Source organism: Pelobates fuscus, chromosome 1, assembly GCF_036172605.1.
Source record: "Pelobates fuscus isolate aPelFus1 chromosome 1, aPelFus1.pri, whole genome shotgun sequence".
Classification (NCBI taxonomy): Eukaryota; Metazoa; Chordata; class Amphibia; order Anura; family Pelobatidae; genus Pelobates; species Pelobates fuscus.
In genome coordinates this window covers 211,839,757-211,856,890 of record NC_086317.1, presented here as the reverse complement: position 1 = coordinate 211,856,890, position 17,134 = coordinate 211,839,757, and positions in this window count along the sequence as shown.

Below are 17,134 nucleotides of genomic sequence, written 5' to 3'. Positions count from 1 at the left end.
ATTAACAAAAAAAAAAAAAGTACTTAAATGGAACGATATAAAGAGTGATTAAGTATAACAATAGCTTGTATTATTGATTTTAATGTGTGTATCCATCTTGTTTATACTCCTGAATGTAATACTTTGTTAGTAATTGCTACATCTAGTTGCCAGGGAACCGGTATGCATACTGAGCGGCTAAGGACGTCATCAAGCCGCATCCGGGACTCGATGGGTTCGCACATGCGCAGAAACCGCGGATGGACGCCGAGAAAGTAGCGGTACAGGTGGTGAGTGGTTTTATGATTATTTAATTAGTTAGTTTAGCTATATAAGAGCATTAGTTAGTCAATGTATGATTGTTGTTTTGTTGATCCTGATGAAAGCCACAGACGATGGCTGAAACGTTGATTTTTTAATGGAAATGGAATAAAGAAAGAATACTTTTACAGAAGACCGTGAGTGCAAGCCTTTGTTCATTATTTTTCACTGTATAATTTTTTTGGCTGTGGCTGAATGCACCAGGCACTTATTTGATAGAAAAGTGTGTGTGCAAGGAACAGAAGCAAAATAAATAAATAAATAAATAATATATAATAATTCTGGTGGAATGACACGCTTTCAGGAGACCCTCCTTTCCTAAGTCTAAATAATTTATAGAATGGTGTAATTTGAAACTATTAAAGTAATTTGGTCTTCAGAAGTCTGTTCAACATTCATGTAACTCCAGTTTACAAATATTAAGACTGAATGACTGCTATTTAATAGGTGTTAATGTGTTGCGTACATTTGCGTAGCATTACATGCAAGACGTGGGATTTAAATTTTATTTTACTTCTACCATTATAGTCCACAAATATAGTATATATTTTTTTCTCCCAAGGGTAAATAAAGAGTGCTACTGATAAATAAAGGGCACAAGAGAATCGAGCTAGCTTTCCCTCCTTGCTTTACATCCAGTGTGTTACAGGAAATGTGTCTAGTTACTGTGACAGGTTCCACACAGAAGTGACAGCTGTCTGTGCCAGGAGAATCCAATTATAAAACTCTCTGATAATGGTGATTAACACTGGAGTCAATGAGAATAAACCCATCAGCTGGCAGGAAAAATACCCATTCACCCCTCCTCAATTTAAACCTGTCAGCATTCTGGTAATAGATATGCTCAGCTCTGCAAGTCACTAGTCAGACATGTTTTCTCTCTTATTTCATATGAAAGGATCATTGAGCTCAATTGTCCTTTGTGCTATGAATTAAATTACACATCTATTCTAATTAACAGCATCTGCTATGATCAGACCATGAGATTTATGTGCACAAGAGAAGAAAGATAGTTTACCAGTTTCCCTCATTGTCATAACAACGTAGGAACGTTAGTACCCTTAGTAACCTTAGTATCAGAATTGCATTGGGTTTATGTATAAAAAAAATGCTGTGCTATTTTTTTTTTTTTTTACTTTCTTTAAAAAAAAATGTCATCATTGCATTTGGGGTTATGTATAAAAAGTGCTGTGTTCATGTTTTATTTGTTTTTTTCTGGTTATTTTTTTCCTTTATTTATATACTTTTTTTTTTTATTTGCACTCATTTTATTTTCCTGTGCCATTTTTTGGTTATTTTTTTGTTCACCAAATAATGCTTCCAATGTACAATAAAGTATTGCAAAATTGTGCCTTTTTCCAACACATTTTTCCACTAAGGTCAGAATTTTCTGTGACAAATAAGATAATTTCATGTTCTTCATTTTTTGTTTAAAAAATAAAAAAATCCTTGACATTGCAACCAAGTCTCTCTTTGTAATTTTAATTTATTTGTTTTCATCATCAAAATACGACAGAATATGAAAAAGTGACAGAAAGATAGATTAATTTTGCACATTGCAGAATAGCCAGAATAAAGGGCTCCAATGTGTAAAGGAGTAACAGTTTTATACATAAACAAAGTGATGCACAGACACAAAACTGACAGGACATAAGAATGCACATACAGCAGTGTGTCTAATGCTGTGTTTGCACTGTGCTAGCTGGGGACAGTTCCCCAGATAGCAATGATAACTTGCCACAAACTAGTAGCAGATTTATTTTTTTCCATTATGTCTTTTTAACTTGTAGAATATTTTAACTGGCAGGTCTGTTCACTTGCAGAGTAATCTAATTGATTTTTTTGATTGGGTAACTAAATTAATAGATCAGGGTGGTGCAGTAGACATTGCTTACCTAGATTTCAGTAAGGCTTTTGACACTGTTCCACATAGAAGGCTCATAAATAAACTGCAATAATTAAGTTTCAATTCCAATATTGTTGAATGGGTTAGGCAGTGGCTAAATGACAGGCAACAGAGGGTTGTAGTCAACAGAGTATATTCGAAGCAAGGTCTACCAGTGGGGTACATCTGTACTTGGACCCATTCTCTTTAATATTTTATTAGTGATATTGCAGAAGGTCTTGATGGTAAGGTATGTATTTTTGCTGATGATACTAAGATATGTAACAGGGTTGATGTTCCAGGAGGGATAAGCCAAATGGCAAATGATTTAGAAAAATTAGAAAAATGGTCAGAGCTGTGGCAACTGACATTTAATGTGGATAAGTGCAAGATAATGTACCTTGGATGTAAAAAGCCAAGGGCAGAGTATAGGATATAGGATAACTACAACATCTGAGGAAAGGGATTTAGGAGTAATTATTTCAGATGACTTAAAGGTAGGAAGACAATGTAATAGAGCAGTTGGAAATGCTAGTAGAATGCTCGGTTGTATAGGGAGAGGTATAAGCAGTAGAAAGAGAGAAGTGCTAATACCATTGTACAGAACACTGGTGAGACCTCACTTGGAGTATTGTACGAAGTACTGGAGACCGTATCTTCAGAAGGATATTGATATTTTAGAGAGAGTTCAGAGAAGGGCTACTAAACTGGTTCATGGATTGCAGGATAAAACTTACCAAGAAAGGTTAAGGGATCTTAACATGTATAGCTTGGAGGAAAGACGAGACAAGGGGATATGATAGAAACATTTAAATACATAAAGGGAATCGACACAGTAAAGGAGGAGACTATATTTAAAAGAAGGAGAACTACCAAAACAAGAGGACATAGTCTTAAATTAGAGGGGCAAAGGTTAAAAAATATTTTCAGGAAGTATTACTTTACTGAGAGGGTAGTGGATGCATGGAATATCCTTCCAGCTGAAGTGGTAGAGGTTAACACAGTGAGGGAGTTTAAGCATGCGTGGGATAGGCATAAGCCTATCCTAGACTTAAGATAAGGCCAGGGACTAATTAAAAGTATATTGAAATATTGGGCAGACTAGATGGGCCGAATGGTTCTTATCTGCCGTCACATTCTATGTTTCTATGTTTCTATGTAATTTCAGCTAAAGTTCTAGTTGACATGCAGCACATTTTCTTGGCAAGAGTAGTGACAACTCTACGGCAAGAGCCCTGCAAATATTTTATAGGGTCTATTCATTACAAAGTGAATGTGGGTGAATTGTCAGGAAAATTGCAAAATCTAACCTAAAGTGGACAAATTAGAAAAAAAAAATCTCAAGTTTGAACCTTTTTCTAGTTCAGCTATTTTGGCCATGATTTTTCAGTTCTCCTGACATTTCACCTCATTCCACTTTTTAATGACTAACCCATTAAGTAAATTGTAGATTATGCTAGCTTTAGTGTACCTATAATCTTTATTTATTTATTTATTTATTTTTTTCAATATATAGTGTTTATTGGTTTTATATAGAAAATAGCAATACATAAAGTACAGGAGTATTATACAAAAGTATTATACAAAAGTATTGTACAAAATGATACATCATGATGCATCAATCATTGCAGCTACCGACACGGATTAAAGGTTTGGAGCATGAAAATTGCTTCGGCCGTAACACTAAGATAACATGTAGTTACATTGTACAGTAATGCGACAATTGAACAGGTTTACAGTATGTACCAAGATATATTTAATAAGGGAGCTGCAAAAAGTACGAGCTGTACGATTAATATAAACAAAATTCCAACTAGTCCTTACAATAAATTTTGGAGTAGAGACATATATGTTACAAGATGCATGTGAGTCTGCGGACCAAGCCTATGGCATCCCTTCCCATACCTAACGGTTGCCAGAAGGCATTTGGCAGGTGTAGCCACAAATTAGATCCTTCCGCAAAGCTAATTGCTTTGTCCTTTATGCCCGTGGGCAATGTGATCAATTCCAGTCGTTATACGCTAGGTAATGGAGTTGGTTTGGAGAGTGAGCAATGATGTATCACTTAAATAAAAATATAAGAGGAAATACTCGAGTGGTTGAAAGGTGTGAACAGTTGTGAACTAGAAGGGAGAATGGGGGTATGGAACGGGGGAACATTTTACGCCAAGGATGTGTACGTGATATGTTTATTCTGGGTTAAGTCAAGTAATGTGATGTGGTGTGATGTGATGTGACTTGACGTGACCCTGCACTGGGATCACAGCTGTTGGCCAATGTGATCAATTTTGTGTTAAATGGGAACAAGGGGTGGCTATAAGTGGGCGGGACCTATTGTGGTGTTACAGTCGAAGCCATAAATGGTTCCCAGTTATGCCACCTGTCCAGGAAGATGTTCATATTGCCCCTCTTTGCCCATTCTCTCTTGTGGTGGTATGTGGAGTCCGTTCTACGGAGTACCTCCGATATTGTAGGACATGTGATGTTTTTCCAGTGGGCTGCAATGCTAATTTTTGTTGCTAAGAGCACATTCAGCACCGCATCTCTAGCTGGTATATCTTTTAATCCTGTAATGATATGAAGTAAGTAGTTCTCTGGTGTCAAAGGGAGTTTATATTTACAGAGTGCGTAAATGGTTTTTCGAATTTCCTGCCAAAATATATGCTCTATAGAACCTCTTTCAGTGTGACACCTCCACCATAATGAGGAGGACTCAGGGTAAATTTTTTGAATTCTACTCGGGACCAAATACCACCTCATCAACATTTTAAAGTAAGCTTCCCACTGTGTGACACAGTTTGATGACTGTTTTGTGTAGGTGATGGCTTGTTCCCACTCGTGGAGAGTAGGAGCTATTTCTAAAGTCGACTCCCAGTTATGCATATAGGGCAGTTTAGTGGATGCATGTAGATCAGCCAGCGCTGAGTAACATAAGGAGAGAAATTTGCAGGAAGGTCGGGTTAATGTTGCATTGTACCACTTAAACCCCAGTTTGCTGAGTGATGACGGATTGATAAACTTAATTGATTCGGAAAGTAAGATATGTTTGATACGTAAGTATAGGAAGATATCTCTGGGCAACAAGTTATATTCTTCCTGTCGATCAGGGAACAGGCGAATGCCATCTTTGTTAAGTAGCTTAAGTACATGCGTTATTCCTAAAGTCGACCAGTGTCGTGTAGGAAGGTTGGGGGATATGTTAGAAAGGGTTTAGAGAGGTGCAAGGTAAAGTGCTTCCCCTCTGGGCCACAATGCTGTGCTCCATGAAGTCCAGGATTTTATTAAAAAGTGTGATGCTGGGAGTGTGGAGGGACTTGTTAGGGAGGATCGTGTCCACAGGGTATCAGAGAGGGAATGTATACCTCCGCAGGCGGCTTCTAATTTGACCCAAACTGGATTGGATTTGCCTGTTAGGATATTAAGGCCATGCGCCAGTAATGTTGCCCTATAATAATGTGATATTTTAGGGACACTAAGTCCACCTTCTTTGAATGGTTCGGATTAGCGAGGAAGAGGACTACATCATCGGCAAAGAGAGCTAGTTTTTTTCTCTCCAGCCGGAGTAACAAGGCCAGGTAGCTTTGCATCCAGTTTTATGTTTTGGATCAGAGGTTCCAAACACAAAATGAATATCAAGGGCGATAAGGGGCACCCCTGCCTAGTGCCGTTTGAGATTTGGAAGCTGCTGGAGGTGAAGCCAGAGTTGAACACTTTGGCAGAGAGGGCAGAGTACAGGGCCATAACACTATTAAGAAAGGTTTTGGAGAAACCAAAGGCTGTTAGTGTAATGGCCATGTACTCCCAATTCAGGCGATCGAATGCCTTTTCTGCGTCTAACGCCATTATGACGCCACTCTTATTTTGGCTGTTGGCCCAGTCAATTAAATCCATGCAATATCTTGTGTTGTCCCCCACTTGTTTTCCAGGAACAAAACCAGCTTGTTCTTCCGATACTAGTGTGTTTAGGAGGGGTTTAAGCCTATTTGCGATCAGTTTGGCATATATTTTACGTCGGCATTAAGCAATGAAATTGGTCTTAGATTGCCACAGAGCGTTGGAGGTTTATTTGGTTTAGGTAATGTAATTATGTAAGCTTCCAACATTTCTCGTGGGAATTTGCCTGTTATTCTAATTTTATTGAACAGGTTGGTATGGTGTGGAGTTAGTTGTGTTGACATTTTGATATAGTAGTAATTTGAGAGCCCATCGGGCAGGGATTGTATTGCTAGGGCTATTGCTTCTTCTTCAGTAAATAAGGCATCCAAGAGATCGTTTTGATGTGCCGTGGTTTGTGGAAGTGTGATTCGTGAGAGGTAATGCGGTATATGCGTTTATTTTTTAGCAGCAAGATTGTAGAGGTCCTCATAGTAGCGGGATAGTTCATCGACAATGCCGTTGGGAATATATAGTCTGACATTATCTTTGGAAGAGATATATGGGATTTTCGTTTGTAAGTATTTTATTTTTAGTTGATTGGCTAGTAATTTGCCTGCCTTGTTACCTTTTATGTAGTATGTTTATTGGGTTTTGATTGCTTGTTTGGTATAAGTTTGGGCATGAAGATTTTGGATGTCCCCCTGTATTTTAGCGATTTGTTGGGATAAGGATTTGGAGGGGGCTTTTTTGTTGGAATTTTCTAGAGTATGAAGTGTCTGATGAAGTGTGGAATCTTTGGAGAGAAATAGTTTTTGGCGGTGGAACCCTAATTTAATGAGTTCACCCCTAACGACCGCTTTGTGCGCCATCCATTGGGTTTCTACCGTAGTATCGTCGGTGGTATTTACTAGAAAGTAAGTATTGAGTGTCGTGGCAATTTGTTGACTGTAGGCGGGGTCATCTAGAAGGGATTCGTTTAGGCGCCATTTACCCCTTCCTTTAGTTGGGTATGGCACTGTGAGTGTGATCAGTATGGGGGCATGTTCTGACCATGTTCTACGCCCTATGGATTGGTCTAAAAGATGAGAAAGTGTAGATTTGTCAATCAGGCACAGGTCAATGCGTGTGTAAGTGAGGTGTACCGGTGAAAAATATGTATAGTCTTGTGCAGTTGGAAATAGATTCCTCCATGTATCAAAGAGGTCATGTTCATGTATAAGTTGAGAGAACAATTTACTGTTGTGAGTGGATAGTTTGCTAGGGGTTTTGTTTCTGATACGTTGGATATCCAGCGAGGGATCAAGGGTACAGTTACAATCTCCACATATAATTACATGGCCGTGTTTGATGGAGGTTATCTTTTTGATTGCTTTATTGAGGAAAGAAAATTGTGCTTCATTAGGGGCATAAAAGGAAGCCACTGTCACCAGTATGCCATTTAGTCCTCCTACTAGTATCAGTAGCCTCTCATCTAGATCTGTAAATTTTTTGCGCAACGTGAATACCCAGTCGGTGTGAAAAAAGATTGCTACTCCATTAGATTTACTCTGGGAATAAACAAAGTACGCTGCAGGGTACTTCGGAGATCGTATCTGAGGAGGATTTTGCTTTGCAAAATGGGTTTCCTGAACACAAACTATAGCTGCCTCAGACCTGTGCATGTCTTTTAGTAGTTGCTTCCTTTTATAGGGGCTGTTAAGGCCTTTGGTGTTAAGGGAAAGAATCTTTAATGTTTGAGGGGGCATGTCTGTTGTTCGGTTATATGGCGGTGAGAGAGCCATTCGTGCCCTAGGAAATGTTGTTGCAAATTATTACCTTTAAGCAGATAGAATATCGGCCCTTCTGATGGCATACAATTGGTTATTATGTCCAAATGTGTTGTGGCGGTACTGTGGCATTTGTTATCCTTGGGTGATGGGATTACCTGGGAGGTAGCATAGTTAGTAAAGTCTAGGCGTAAAACAAGAAGGGGGGAAGGGGAGAGCAAAAGAAGAAAGTACAACAATAACTAAAGTATATACAAACTAGGGTTACCGAAATTGGTCAACTTTAGGGTAGAAAAGGTTGTACCCATAAGTGACTCAGGGAGGGTCTTTGAAACTCCTCCTGACCCATGTCATGCTTTCACAACGTTACACAGTATAAGAAATTGTAATGTCAACAGAAACATAACATTTTGAAGATACTTATAAACTGCCCATTGGGACTGATAGTGCTGGGACGCAATGTCTCCAAATGATATCCGCAATGAGTGAGAATTGCGGAATAAATTTGGTTATCATTACTCAGCCTATAATCGCGGTTGGCGAAATTAGACGTTGGATCTGAATACTGCCTGGACGTACAGTCTTCGACATATGAGCAGACCAGCAGCTGACCCTGTCATGATTGCTGAGCTGCTCAGAATATCATGTATGAGACAAGTTGCTTATCATCATTTCCCAAATAATTCTGAATTACAGTGCAAAACATATTAAACATGGTAGAAATATACGTGTTTAAGAACAGTAAATGATATATAGGTCGCACGCGAGATAGAAATAGGGTACAACTGAAATAGGGGTATACCCTTTGGCTCGTAACATGTGCGATGATGGAATATATACTTGTACGGAGAAGTTATACTGGTCATAAGCTGCAACAGCATCGAGCATTTTTCGCCGGTGGTTGCTACTTACACCAGTCTGACCCATAAGGACTCTGAGGCATGAGAGGTGAAATAATATTGCATCAGAGCAAGTGGACAAATTAAGTAAAGAGCCTATCTTGTAATCAGGGCAGCCAGAGACTATCAGGTGCCACGGATATAGAAAATTTTGGCCGAAAACACCCTGGAATGTATCGACATAATGTAACATGCGACATAGAGCTAATAAACATACATAGACAGTGGCACATGCAAAGTAATGGCCACACTACACATTTGTTTACCAACACGACCTCCATGTAGATATGCACAGCAAGAAAGTTCAGGGAGTCTTGGCTGGAGATTTTGCCATTTGCCAGTCCGCTTGGAGTCGTCGTGGGGAGGCTTTTTCGGACGTATCCTGATGAGTAGGTGACCCTTTCCATAGGCCCCAGGTTGTGATCAGCTTCATTCCTTTGCCGAATCATTCGCAGTGTAGTTTCTGCCTTGTCGCCATATAATCAGTTTGATGGGGTAACCCCATCTGTAGACCACATTATTGTTTCTAAGAGTCTTGGTGACTGTGATGAATTCCCTTCGTTTCTCCATCGTGGCCGCCGACAGATCGGCAAATAATGCGACTCTTTGGTGGGGTTCAGGAAGTGATTGAGCTTTCCTTGCTGCTACCAGTAAAGCTTCTTTATGCGCATAGTAGTGAAACTTCACGATAACGTCCCTTGGGACTTCAGCAGACAAACGAGCAGGTCGTGCTAGCCTGTGCATGCGGTCATAGGCCCATGCGGAATCAGGTAGGCCCGGGACCAGGGATTTGCATATAGAGAGTACGTGGGCTGGAAGAGCATCATCCGGGATTCCTCTAAACCGGACATTCTGCCTTCTTGACCTGTCTTCCATATAGTTTTTAGTAATGAATTTTCTTCAGACAGCTTCTGAATCTTGTCCACTACTTCATTGTGGGCCACACATAATTTGTCGGTTTTATTTTCCAAGTGGCTGGTTCTATCGCCAATATTGGAAATGTCTTTCCTTAAATCCCCATTAATACGGTGGAAGTCTGCGGTTATGGTTGCTCTGAGCTCTTGCAGCATCCTATGAAGGCTGCACTCCGTTACAGGAGCTTCAGAGTATTTGGAGGAGCTCGATTCATAGTCGGATTGACCGTCTCATAAGTAAGATGTTTCATCGTCATCTTGGATTTCCTTGCGGCGTTCAGACTTCTTCAATTTAGCTGATTCGGATAGCTTTAGTTGCTTTGTGGGAGGCATTATGTGCCCCTATCTCCCCAGGGGTGATTACGGTATTTGATTTGGGCGATTTAGTCGTTAGTTGCTGTGTGTAAAGTTGCTTTAGGGCGAGTAGACGGCGGAGCTTCTACACCTGGTGACCGCTCTCACCGGAAGCTGGACACGCACCCCAATCTTTATTTTATTTTTTTTTTTTAATTCTTTGTTTTTCACTCAAGTCATGGTTTCAGTGTAACCGTTGAGTCTTATAGAAGAAAGACAACAGTGTGAACAGTACAGCATGTGCATATCATTAAAACTTGAACAATGTGTAACAGACATATGGGATTAGATAACCAAGGGCCATGAGCTGAGGGAATTTTATTTTGGGTAGTGGACGTCGGTAATAACCTGTAAGCCTGGGGGTCTAGTGGCATGGTTGTAAGGCCGGTATAGCCGGCGTCGCTAGTGGCTGTTAGGCTGTTGGCTAGATGGCGTGATATTTTAGGTATGATACCTTTTTCTTGCTAGGGAGCTATTTCTGGTGCGTGGGTTCGTGAGCTACTCGCTCCCGCTAGTAAGGCATGCCCCATTACCCCGGGGAAAGGGGGGGGGGATGAGTACTTATATTTGAGCTCAGTGGGTGAGGGAGAGAAAAGTGTCCATGGAGCCCTGGGGCTTTTAGCAGGTGAGTACGAGGTGGTTTTGAGCCCCGACGCTTCTTAGGGGTTGTTCATTGTTGGCGACGGTGGAGGGTGTGCGGGATCGCTGTCGGAGGGTCTCTTCTTGTCGACCTTGTTGCCGGTCCTGCGGTGGTCAGTGTGTTCTGCGGCAATCCCAGGGTTGGCAGGAGATCACTGGCCCCTTGTAAGTCGTGGACCTTGTATGAAGTGTCGCCGTGGTGTATCAGCAGGATCCAGGGTCGCCTCCACTGGTAGGTGATGTTATGGAGGCGGAGGAGGGCCGTGAAGGTCCTCAGGGTGCGGCGCCAGGCCAGTGTCGGTCCTGAGAGGTCCGCGTAGAATGAGAGCTGTTTGCCTTCGAAAACGTATGGTGACTGTGTTCTGGTCGCCTGGAGGACCGCTGCTCTGTCCCCGTGGTTCAGGAAGCTCACTAGGAGGTCCCTCGGTGCCGTAGCTGGGGCTTTAGGTGGACGTGGGAGGCGGAACATCCCCCCCAGAGTTGTCTGTTTGGCCTGTTTGGCGGGTAGCAGAGCAGCTAGCAGGCGTCGCATGAAATGCGGTACCTCTGCTTCCGGGATATCCTCTCCGAGGCCCCTGATCTTAATGTTCAGGCTTCTCCTCTGATCCTCGAGGTCAGCGAATCGTTGGTCTGTTGTGCGGGACAGTAATTGCAGATCTTGCACTGCTGTTTGTAGCCGCAATGTTTCCTGTGTGTTGCGGTGGGTGTCTGCTTCCAACGTGGTCAGGCGGCCTGTCAGGCCCCGCAGGTCTCCCCTGATCTGGGCCATGTCCGCCTGTATGGTGAGTTGTAACCCCGCCAGCAATTCTTTCATCACCGCGGTGGTCACGGGTGAGTTGTCCGCTTGCGGGCTTGCTTGGGCGGGAGCAGTTTGGGCGGGTGGGCAGTGTAGGTCAGGCCCGTTTGTGAAATCGTCGGACATTTCAGAGTAGTCGTCGGCATAGTCGGCCATGTTGGAGCCTGTGGCGTTGCAGGCCTGCCGCCATAAGTCACCAATAGTTCCGCTTAACCGGGGCTTGTCAGGTTTGGGCTTCTTAGTTTTCCGGCCCATCTCTTCACGCTTATTTAGAGGTGCCGGATGGTGCTTTTTCTGGTGGTTTGGTGCCCTGTCAGCGGGTCTAATACCGTAGCTTGGTTCGGAGCTCCAGTGACTTGCGGCCATTCAGGTTCGCGGCTTGGCTCCGCCCCCCAATCTTTATTTTTTAATGACACAAAGCAATTATTTGCTTAAGTCTCTCTATACTAGAACTGCACAGCAGCACATTAACACAGAGACAATCAACCAATCAGAAAAAAGTTAGATACAATAAAGCTCCCTTCCCCACACATAACTTCCTCTTTCAAGCTGTGACAAAACAGAATAAGAAACAGAATAAAACCATGCAGTGTTACATAAATCCTTGTAGGCAGTGAAGTCAACGATGTCATCCAGCCGAGAGGAAATTTCAAATGTGGTGCCATGGACAGATTATAAACTGAAATGAGAAAAACATAGTTGAAAGGGCTGGTTAGATAATGAAATGTACTCTGAAAAACATGCAGTCACCCAGTGGGACAAACAGTATTGCTGTAATGTACAGAGATCTCAATCGTTGTAAGAAACAGTAACATGAAAAGCGGCAGGTAGCAAAAACAAAAAGCAGAGTTGCATATCTACCTGATTACCCAAAACTTCTTACCAGAGGATGAAAAATCTGGGAGGGAAATATTCGCCTCCTGTCATGAATAAAATTAAGATTATAGGTACACTCAAGCTAACATAATCTTTAATTTTAGAACATGATAGGAGGCTTCATATTTGATGTTTTAACGCTTAGTCAACAAAGCAAACAGTGCTTGTTCCGTTGGTAATTATCCCCGGAGGCCAATGGATTCGTCCTGAATGGATCCTTTAAAAAGCGAGATGTGACGGAAATGCGATCAACAGAGACGCCAGTCGTTGATGTTCCTCCAATCCCGGAAAAAAGTCAATCCGCCGCAGGATTCACTGTACCTGATAAAATGTGACCGGGCTCTGCCAAGGCGGTTGATGTAATGCAATGCCAATATGGTATCCATTCTTAGGAGGATTCAACAGTCTGATAAATTATCGGTGTAATTTGAGATTGCGAAAGAAAAACCTGTGATCAGTTTTGGACCAAATATGTGGAAGTCGGCTTCCGAGCGTCCAAGGGCTATTAGGTGATTTGGTCACGCAAGCAGTTCCCCAATCTCAAGGCTTGTGTTTAGAACCACTACCAAGTCTGGGGCAGAAGATAATAAAATCTTACTGTTCCCCATTGACTTCTGAGGTGAGTGGTATCATCTGAAAATAGGTCTACTCCGCAGACTAGCATGCGGAGGCGAGTCTGGTTATGCCATAGAATTATCTGGCTAACCATGCAAATTGTGGAATATTTTTTTTTTTTTTTTTTTTTATTTAATATCTTTTTTTTTTATTGTTTCAAAGATAAGATAGCAATGGGATACAGAATAAAGAAAGGGGTAAACACAAATATAACATAGTGGGGATCAGTAACAGGCCAGGTAGCATGTTAACTTGACACAATTAACATTGATATCATAATGTGTTATTGATACCATAAAGTGTTATTAATACTGTCCTGGCTAGGGGTTCGGTCCGTGCGAAGAGGGCATGGAGGAATGGGGGAAAGATGGAGGGGGGGGGTGAGGGGGGTATCCTGCTGTCAGCTAGTCGTGTAACAATCGATCTCCTACAGCGTAGCTATTAATAAAAAAAAAAAAGAAGAAAAAAAAAAACTTTCACGTCAACGTGTGGCACTTATGTGAATTGTACAGTCTGTACACCTCCAGAGACTAGCGGTGGAATTCCCTATATAGGGTTTATCCAGAAATCTAGCCATGGAGCCCAAGTTTTTAGATATTTATCCCTTTTCCCTAAAATGGACCAATGGATCTCTTCTAGCTCTCTCGTTCTTTCAACTCTCTGCACCCATTGATCCCTAGACGGAACGTTGGTTTGTCTCCAATACATTGGAATTAGAGCATTGGCCTCCCCTAGAAGTGTGTTCAGGAGCTGCTGTCTGGGTAACTCTTTGAAATAGCGAGGCCAACCCAGCAACACCTGAGAGGGGGAAAGCCGTGATGATGACCCCATTATTTTCGTAATATCAGATAGTATTTGTGTCCAGAAGGGCGTTATGTGCTTACAACCCCACCAGATATGTTCCATGTCCCCTTTAGCCTCCTCACACCTCCAACAGGAGTCGCTGACTGAAGGCCAATAGGAGTGTAGCTGTTCTGGAGTTTTATACCATCTAGTGGCTCTTTTATAGAAGGACTCTTTGCGAGCTATGCTAATCGGGGATTTCATCCCGAAGGCCATGATGTGTGACCATTCATCACTGGTCATGTGGATGTGTAGGCCCCTCATCCACTTGTGTTGGAATGCGGGTCTGGACTGTGTCCCTGTGTGGGCCTGCAAAACCTTGTAGACGGTAGACAACGGTCACCTAGTGGATTGGCCCTGAGAGCACAGTCGCTCGAATTGCGTTTTGTGTCTCTTGCACCAACATGGGACTACTGAGTTGGTCAGGAAGTTTGTCAGTTGAGCTCTGCTCACAACCTCCAGCAGTGTCTCCTGTCTATGAAGTGTGGGGGAAATTTTCAATTTAAGTGGATTATCCTCTGTCGTGATGTCCGCTAATGTAGGAGCGGGATTTCCGAATAGTCGGGCAAGGGTGCTACTTCCCTGTCCATCTTGAAAGTCTGGATTGTTTGCTATTGGGAAGTTCGGGGACAACCCGGGGGATAGGCCCCAGTCCTCTTTATGCCTCCTCCATATTCGAAGAATATTGTGTATTAGTGGGTGATGTGTGGGGGAAATTTTAATAATTTGGCATGTTTGCCATGGTAGGGTGTGGAGTGGAACAGTCGCAAAGTTCTGTTCTAGACTAAACCATGACTTTGCTGCACCCGGCCCCGTCCATTCCATGATGCGAGTGAATAGAACTGCCACATAATATTTATATAGGTGGGGTAGACCAAGTCCACCCATTCCCTGGGCAGACGTAAGGGTGGAATAGGCTAGTCTCGCATGTTTATGGGCCCAAATGTATTTCGTTATCATGGATTTCATGCGTCTGAAAAATTCCCCTGGGAGGGGAATAGGCAGTGTTTGGAACAGGTACAACACTTTCGGTAGTACCATCATTTTTATAATATTCACCCGGCCCATCAGGGAGAATTGGGGCAGATCCCATTTTTGGAGGTCCCGTCCTATGCGGTCAACGAGTGGCGGGTAGTTTCTAGTGTAAAGGCTCTTGAGTGTGGAGGTTAGGTGAGTCCCTAGGTACGTCAGTCCTGTTTTTGTCCAGGAAAATGCATGTGACTGTCGAATGTGGGCTTGTAAAGAGGGGTGTATAGCGATCCCCAGGATCTCACATTTCCCAGTATTAATTTTGAAATTTGACAAGGTGCCGAAGGTCTCAATTTCTCCCTGTATGTGAGCAAGTGTGTGGAGCGGGTCGGTAATAGAAAATAGGACATCGTCCGCAAATGCGGAGATTTTCACTTCACCTCCAGGGTGTTGATGGCCTCTAATTTTAGGATTATGTCGGATTGCTGAGAGGAAAGGTTCCATCGCTAGGACAAATAAGAGGGGCGAATTGTGAAATATTTATGACTGTGGCCGACAAAGCACTCCCAAGGGCGCGTCTATCCTGAACCCTGGAACTTCACCACCTGGGACGGGGTGGGGGTCGACTTTCCTTGGAAGACTGCGAAGGCCAGGTATACGAACAAGAGGATTGTAAAGAAAGGTTGAGATCAGTCCAAGGCATTCTCACAGGAGAGTAATAAGAAGTCCAGCTATGAGGTAATGGAAACCTTTGTAAATGAAGATGAGCCATCACTGGTCTTAGCAGTTGGTGAATCACCAAGAGCCTGCACTTAGATTGGAGAGTAGATAGGTTGACCTTGCCAGGCCGGTCATTCCCCAGGAAACACAGCAAACTTTGGTACATGGAACAGAAAACTACCAATTCCGGAGGTTAAAGACAGTGTGTAAACTCGCCCGACTTCTTACAAATAAGAAGGCTGGACCCATAGAAACCCCCAAAGTCAAATGGGAAGCTGACACACTCTTTAGTTGACCAGGGTCTGGAGTTTACCATCTATAAGTGCCTGGCGGTCCGCCGTCCAGACCTGGTTCGGTGGGAATAGTGAATGTATAGTGATGGAATAGTTCAAAATGGCTGTAGTAATGACCCCGCAGATGTTCAGCCCTGCCGGAAAAAACAAAATGGCGTCTGATGAAACGCTCATCACACTGAAGAGTGGACTCTATTGAGTGTGGTGTGTAAGTACATGTGTTCGTGAATTCTTTAATAATGTTTCTCCAAAGCCTAGGTCCTAGGCCAAGTGACCCCGTTCTTAATTCAGGGTCTGCAATCTTGGCATCTATATGAATGAACGCCACCCATCTTCGTTAAGTGTATATTGATACCTAGCATTGTCTAGTAGGCCTATAGGAGGGAAAGCTCAGTCTTAATAAAGACGGTTCCAGAGGGCAGCTTTGCATACGGGCTTCATCCGCTAGAACTGGGAAATTCACAAGGGTTCCGGGAACGTTGAATAACTTGATTTGAGTTATTCTCAGGCTGCGTTCAATACCCCTTCGAGGATCAGGTACCGATCTTGCGAAGTATGTTTAGGTCACTATGCACTATGTCGCACTTTGGGGTCATTGCGACCTTATCAGGAAGAGATGGTCTGGGCATTCTGCCGAATCTTGTATGCACTTCCTGGTCTAGGGATCTACAAGTCTAGTAATGTACATTCTGGGCCAAATGATCGGGAGCCAGCTTTCGGGTGATGAATTGAATGCGGGTCGAAGAGAGGTTTCCCCCCTCGATTCCAAGCAGATGCCGCCGTTTGGACCTGACGTAGGTGGTTGCGCAGGAGAAATCAAGGGAAGCTTTCATGAAGTACAAAGGGAGAGTCCTCCACCTCCGAACCTTGTCAGCTATCCTCATCCTCAGAGGTTGAGTGTTCCTCCTGCCATTTATCCCAAATAGATACTGGGTAGGAACCATAGAGCTGACCAGAGACTCCGGTCTTTTCACGCGCTTGGTGCGTGCCATGCACTTTCCGACATAGAGTAGTGGGTCTTCCCCTGTCCAGCAGTGCTAGCGGGATTGTGTATGTCTGAATTTGGAGGCATCGGAATCTTCTGATTCCTCCATCAGGAGAAAATGCCTAAGGGGGTCCATATTGGTGTAAATAAAAGCCTTGCGTGATAGTCTGCTCAATGCCATGCAGATGATAAAATAATATATATATATATATATATATATATATATATATATATATATATCCTTAATAACTGGGGCTCACCCAGTAATAATAAAACCTCCAGGAGTATATTTAGTAGGGAGGCACAGTGGCACAGACAAAGCAGGCCACTCATAGGGCTGCAATAGTGACAGCCAGATCAAATAGCCAATATCAGGCAAGGTAAGGTACCAGGATCTGCAATAA